The sequence below is a fragment of the Elephantulus edwardii genome, unplaced genomic scaffold (assembly GCF_000299155.1).
Source record: "Elephantulus edwardii isolate Elephantulus edwardi_28Jun2011 unplaced genomic scaffold, EleEdw1.0 scaffold00164, whole genome shotgun sequence".
In the NCBI taxonomy this organism is placed as follows: Eukaryota; Metazoa; Chordata; class Mammalia; order Macroscelidea; family Macroscelididae; genus Elephantulus; species Elephantulus edwardii.
The window spans coordinates 4950129-4957385 of NW_006399914.1; the positions used below are offsets into that span (position 1 = coordinate 4950129).

Here is a 7257-nt window from a genome sequence, read left to right on the forward strand (position 1 = left end):
CTTACTGAAAAAGATCAAAGACCAAAGATAACAACTTTCAATATGGGTTATACATCTCAACATAAAAAAACCAAAAGTTCTTACCATTGGACCAATAGGCAACATCATGATAGATGGAGAGGTTCCTCACAGCAGACTTTCCCATCGCAATACGTCTTTTAATTTCCTGGCTGCTGGTGCCAAGAGTGTAGACTGTGGAGCCAAGCAAACTAAAGCTGTGAACAATCTCAATCTCTTCACCAACCATCCTGATGCTGCCAACTGGCCCAGTAGAGAGAATCTCTGTCTTCTTGATACTGAGCCTCAATCTGTATTGAAGACTGCAGGCCTTGACTTTCTGCAGCAAGCATTTTAGGTCCTCCTCAGTTTCAGCAAGCAGAGTTGTGTCATCTGCATAACACAGAGTGTTGATGAATCTTCCTCCAATCCTGATGCCACACTTTTTCTCATAGAGCCCAGCCTCCGAGATAATCTGTTTTGCATATAGGTTGAAAAGGTAGTGTTTCCTTGCTCTGTCCTGATGACTGCCTCCCGGTCCAAATATAGGTTTCATATTAGCACAATCAAGTGTTCTGGGATTCCCATTCTTCTCAGTCAGCGAGTTTGCTGTGATCCACACAAACACCTTTGCATAATCAATGACACACAGACATTCCTCTGGTATTCCCTGCTTTCAGGCAAGATCCATCTGACATTAGCTACAATATTCCTAGCACCACAATCCCTTCTAAACCCAGCCTGGACTTCTGGCAGTTCTCTGTTGATGTGCTGTTCCAGTCATTTTTGGATTATCTTCAGCAGAATCTTGCTTACATGTGATATCAATGATATTGTTCGATAATTTCCACACTGTTGGATCACCTTTCTTTGGAATGGGAACAAATACAGATCTCTTCCAGTCAGTTGGCCATGTGGTTGTCCTCCAAGTTTCTTAACACAACTTGGGGAGGACATCCAGGGCCGCATCTGTTACTTTAAATATGTCAACTGGTATACCATCTATTCCTAGGGCCTTATTTTTTTGCCAATTCCTTCAAAGCAGCTTGAACTTCTTCCTTCATCACCATAGGCTCTTGCTCATATGTTGTTTCATTAAATTATTCTGTGTCTGCCAATTCCTTTAGGTACAGTGACTCTGCATACTCTTTCCATCTTCTTTTAATACTTCCTGTATCATTTAATATTCTGCCCAAAGCATCCTCAAGTATAGTAACTCGAGGTTTGAATTTGTTCTTCAGTTTCTTGAGCTTAAGAAAGGCTGAGAGAGTTTGGCCCTTTTGATTTTCTGACTCCAGCTCCTTGTATATTTCATTGTATTATTTCAATTTGTCTTCCGCTCTTGAATTCTTCCCTTTGCTTTGACTTCTCTGCGTTCCAGTGCAATTTTCAGAGTCTCTTCTGACATTCATGTTGGTCTTTTCTTCCTCCTCCGTCTTTGTAGTGACCTTTTGCACTCTTCCTGGAAGATACTCTTGATATCCTCCCACACTCATCTGGTCTTTGCTCATTGGTGTTCAAGGCCTCAAACCTGTTCCTGATGTGGTTCTGAAATTCAGGTGGGATAGACTCAAGGTCATATTTTGGTTCTCATGGATTTTATTTCATTTTCCTCAGCTTCAGCTTGAACTTGCATAGGTGAAGTTGGTGGTCTGTTCCACAATCAGCTCCTGGCCTAGTTTTCACAGATGAAAGTGAAAATTCTCCAGTGGTTCTTTCCACAGAGGCAGATGTTATAAATCTGATTCCTATGAATACCAGCAGGTGAAATCCATGAGTATAACCTGAGTTTATGTTTCTTATAAACGTATTTGCAATGAATATGACGTCGATTGTGCAAAATTCAATCATTCTATCTCCAGCTTTATTTCTGTCACCAAGTCCATGTTTTCCAACTACTGATCCTACTTCTCTGTTACCAACCTTTGCATTCTAGTCACCCATTATTAGTAATATCAAGTTTTATTTTTATCTTTCCTCAGTATCCAGTACTGAATTCAGATATAGATTTTGAAGTTACAAATTAACTCTACATAAATACTCTTCTTTTTTAATTGCTTATGATGTAAGAATGAATGAGGTATGTTAATATTTTTACCTTATCGTCCAGAAAAAGAGGAAAAATTAAAGTGAAACTAGGAAAGAAGTGTAAAATAGTATTGTAAAAATAGATTTAACAGTTTATATGCTACTGAATCCATAATAAGAGAAATGACTAAGGATGACAGAATTGATGCCTTTGGGTTGTGGTGCTGGAGAAGAATCTTGAACATACCATGGACTGTCAATAAAACAAATAAATCTGTCTCGGAGAGCGTGAAAACAAGTTTCTCCTTGGAGGCTAGGATTTTGAAACTCTGTCTCATATACCTTTGGGTTGTAGCCAGGAGAGACCAGTCTTGGAAGGCATCAGGCTTGGAAGGGTGGAGGGACAGCTAAGAAAGAAGACCCCTGATGAGATGGATTGATAGAGTAACTGGGGCGATGGGGGTTGGTGTGTCTGAATCAGTGAGACTGGCTAGGACAGGACAGGGTCCAGAGCTACTGTACATAGGGCCACTATGGGTTGCTGGAGGGCACACAACAACACACACACACACACACACACACACACACAGAGGGGGGCAGGGAGGGAGGATGGGAAGGAGAAAAAGAAGGAGAGAGGAAAGGAGGGATGCAAAGAGGGAGGGAGAGTCTGACTTTAATGAAATGGCTAGCATGTTTTAGAGGCTGGCAAGCCCCAGGTCTGTGGGTAAGGTCTCAAGTTGAAGTATCTGTGGAAACTAACCAATCTGAGTCATAGGCAAGAAGCATCAAGATCTGCAGGCTTTGGAGGTCAAGAGATCTGAGGTCAATCGCCAGAGTTTCCTAGAAACTTTAGGGAGTACAGACTTCAGAGGCTAATGAACTCAAGATTGTCCAGCAGGGTCCAAAAAGTGTCATGGACAACAGGCTTTGAAAGCTGATAGATTCAGCAGGGCTGAGGACTGCAGGGTTATGTCTTGTGAGCTAGGAGCAAGATTCAACAAAACCTCCCCAGCTCCGCCAAAGTCCACGTCAATTCATGCCACATCCCTGAAGAGACTCCTTCACCAGATCACACTAATCATACCTTTACAGAACTGCCTCTAGTCCTTTCTTAGTAACATAATTCATAAACTCAACTCATGAGTCCAGTCAAAACTCACCCTTATCCTCCAAAAATGATTACTTTTCTCTTGGAGTCCATGGTGGATTGTAAAAGCCAGACAAACTTCACTTTGGGGTTTCAGCACTACTTCCTATGGATTATGAGATCAGTGCTCTTCATCATCAAAAAAGTCAGAATTTGTTGTTAGGCTACATCAAGCCAACTAGAACTCACAGCAACCTTAGGAACAACAGATCTGAAGCTTACTCTCTCCTCTCAATCTCTAACACAATCAAGCCCACTGTGGTAGTGTCAATCCCTTTCATTGAGGGTTGCCTTCTCTTTCACCGACTCTAAATTTATCAGCAATATGTCTTGCTCTAAGGACTGATTTTTCCTGAAAATATTCCCAGAGTAAGTGAATAAAGTTTCACTTTTCTTGCCTCTAGACAGATTACTGCATGACAGATTTATTTGTTCTTTTGGCATTTTACGATATATACAATACTCTTTGGCAACACCACAATTCAAAGGCACCAATTTTCTTCTGTGATTATCCATTGCCAACTTTCAAATGTATATATGAAATAACTGAAAATTACCATGGATTCGATCAGGTGCTTCTTAATTTTATGCTAACATCCATACTCTTTAGAACTTGGGAGAGGTCCTTGACAGCAGATTTCCTCCATGCAACACATCCTTTGAGTCTTGACTACTGATACTATGGGTATTGATTGTGGATCCCAGTAAAATGAAATCCTTGAGAAATTACACCTTTCCTCTATCTATTATGAAGCTCACTATTAGTCCAGCGGTAAGGGTCTTGCTTTCTTGATGTTGTGCTATATTCCATATCCAGTGAATCCAGTGAAAGCTCTAGTTCGCCCTTCTGCAGTAAGTGTTTTGAGTACTCTTCACTCTCTGGAAGCAAGGTGTGCCATCTGGAAGCAAAGTTGTTCCACCTGTGTAACACAGGTTTTTGAGCAATCTTCCTCCATTCTTGATGCCACATTCTTCTTCAAAGAATTGTTGTGTGCCGTCCAATCACTGGTGACTTATAGTGACCCTATGTACAAGAGCCTTAAACCCTGCTCTATCCTGTGCCAGCCTCACCATCTGTGACACACCCACTCGTGTTATCCCAATCACTGAATCGATCTATCTCATTGAGGGTCTTCCTCTCCTGTGCTGCCCCTCCACTCTCCCAAATGTGACGATCTTCTCCAAGGACTGGTTCCTCCTTCCAACATGTCCACAGTATGTCAGACAAAGCTTCAGAATCTTTGTCTCCAAGGAGCATTCTGGCTTCACCCTCTCCAAGATGAACCTGTTTGTTCTCCTAGCAGTCCATGGTATATTAAACACACTTCTCCAGCACTACAGATCAAAGGCATCAATTTTCTTTCTATCATCCCTAGTCACTGTTCAACACTCTGACTCATAGCACGCAGTTGTGAAGACTATGGCCCAGATCAGGCACACCTTAGTCCCCAGCCTGATGTTGTTGCTCTTTAGTACTCTGGAGAGGTCCCTGACAGCTAACTTTCCCAATATAATTCATCTCTTGATTTCCTGGCTGCTGGTACCAAGAGTGTTGATTGTGAAGCCAACCAAACTAAAACTGTTAGCTATCTCAATCTCTTCACAGAGTACAGCTTCAAATTAATTGCTCACCATTTAATAGGAACAGAGAAAGAACACAACCCTAATGCATGTGTTCCCTTGCTCTGTTTACATAACTGCTTCTTAGTCTATGTATAGGTTTTACATGAACATAAGTAGGTGTTCTGGAATTCCCATTCTTAGCAATGTTAGCCATACTTAAATATGATCTACATGTTCAAATGCCTTTCTTTTTTTCTTTATTAATTTTAATGAAAGTTTACAGAGACTTAGGATTTTCAGTCATTCATTGTTGCACTTTTCTCCCTGCCCCCGCCCCCTCCCCTCCCCCAATCACTCTTCTCCTTGAAAAGAAAAACTCTTTAATTGTTATGCAATTCCTCCCCCAAATTCACTCCACTATGCAGCCTTCATTCTGGACTTCTGTAATGACAAGAATACCCATTCATATATCCCTTTTAAACAGATATCTCCCTCATCTGTTTCAATGCAATATACATCATTCCTTCCCTCTTTTTCTGTCTTCCCTCAACCCTGGTGTCAGTCCTGTTTTACAACAGTACTCTATGCAATATTTGTCCTTTTGTGACTGAGATATTTCACTCAGCATAATATCCTCAGGGATCATCCGTTTTGCATAATATTTCATGAGTTACTTGTTTTTCAGTGCAGCGTAGTATTCCATTGTGTGAATATACCAGAGCTTCTCTATACATTAGTTTGTTGATGGGCACTCGGGTTGTTTCCAGCTCTTTGCTATTGCGAACAAAGCTGCAATAAACATGGGTGTGCATATATCTGCTTGGGTGGCAGTTATGGTTTCTTTAGGGTAGTTTTCCAGTAGTGGAACTACTGGGTCAAATGATATTTGCAACTTTTTGAGAAAGCGCCATATAGCATTCCATAGTGGTTGCACCATTTTACACTCCCACCAACAGTGAATAAGGGTTCCAGTTTCTCCACAACCTTGCCAGCATTTGATCTTTTCTGTTCTGTTAAATTTTGCTATTCTTACTGGGGTGAGATGATATCTCATAGTTGTTCAAATGCCTTTCTATAGTCAATAAAACACAAGTAAATATCTTTCTGGTATTCTCTGCTTTCAGCCAAGATCCATCTGATATAAGTAATGACGTCTCTTGTGCCACTGTCTCTTCAGTTCCTTTTGTATAAATACTGTTCTAAGCTGTTCTGGGTTTGTTTTTGTTTTGGGTTGTTTTTTTCTTTAAACTCCCGGCATATATTTTCTTTTTTGAACACACAATTACCACCAGACTTCCACAGTGCCAGCAGTACCCTCCTAGCAATTCTTCTCATACAGAACCAGACATATTGGAAGGAAATATTTTCTGGTGAGGTTTCTGATCACCATGAACTAAAATACAGAAGCACCAAAGGTGAAAGTTTCATATCCAACAATGTACCACATCTTTCTGCCAATAAAGCCTTTTACTGTGGAATGATCCAGGCTGACTCCACATAATTCTTCTCAAACACCACTGGCTATGAGTGGCACTAACTCATAAAACATGCAGTTTTAAATGTACTTTGCAGTAATTGAAGAATCTGCGGATGAATAGTAGAACTCTACAATTTATCTTAAAAGAAAGAGCAAGATCCAGGAGTTTTTATTATTTGAATAACAGAACACATAAACACAGGCTGAGAAGTCCTGAAGGAAACAATGGTCGCATTTCACTGCTAGCTGTCCTTTGGTCCTTCATTTTCTAAGCACTTGTTGTACTTTTAAGGTATTAGACATTTATTCTGATCACAAATCCAACCCAAGTATGAATAAATAAATGTTTTCTCTTGTAATACCTCCTCCTCGTATTCCTTTAAGTAGGGGGGATAAAAAGTATTAAATGTCTTCGCACAGCCTATTTGGCCAGAGTTGTCCCACCTATGATTTTAAAAACAGACTGCAACTTGGTCTTCCAAAATCATTCTTGAACTACAGTTCATTTGTTAACTCCAGGACATGAGTCTTAATCCTACTGATACTGATGATAGTCTCCAAAAGGTGAGGAAGGTAACTGGGTTGAAGGCACCTGGGAGGGATCTTCAGCAAATTGAGGACCATTGGGAAACTGTGCTGAAGCAAATTTTGTCAATAAGATACCAGCCCCTTCAATTAAAGCTAGAAGAATGCCACCATTGCAGCTGACCCAACCATAGCCACTGGTCCATTTCTTGGAGCCCGTATGTCTCCTATTAAGGCACCGCTCATGATGGAGTTCCAGGGATCTTCTTCCACTCTGATCTGAACCATACTGCAGTCAATCATGGAAAACAGACCTCCCCAAACACCAAAGCTGCTTCCTAACTGTGGAGGCCTGGTTTTAACACATTGCCGCACACTTTAAATTGACGACCGTGCTTAGAAACACATTATTTTTTTTTCAATTGTTTATGATTGCCATATGAAATTGAATGTCAGTCGTATGTTTGGACGTGAATATTATCACATTTTGTCACAGTTCTTCCATGAAAACTCTCGATGG

General features: G+C 40.7%; 1 pseudogene; it reads right to left on the bottom strand.

Moving 5' to 3' along the window:
• Nucleotides 1–6747: 6747 nt before the first annotated feature.
• LOC102868578 overlaps nt 6748–7257 on the bottom strand; it is an 896-nt pseudogene continuing 386 nt past the window's right edge.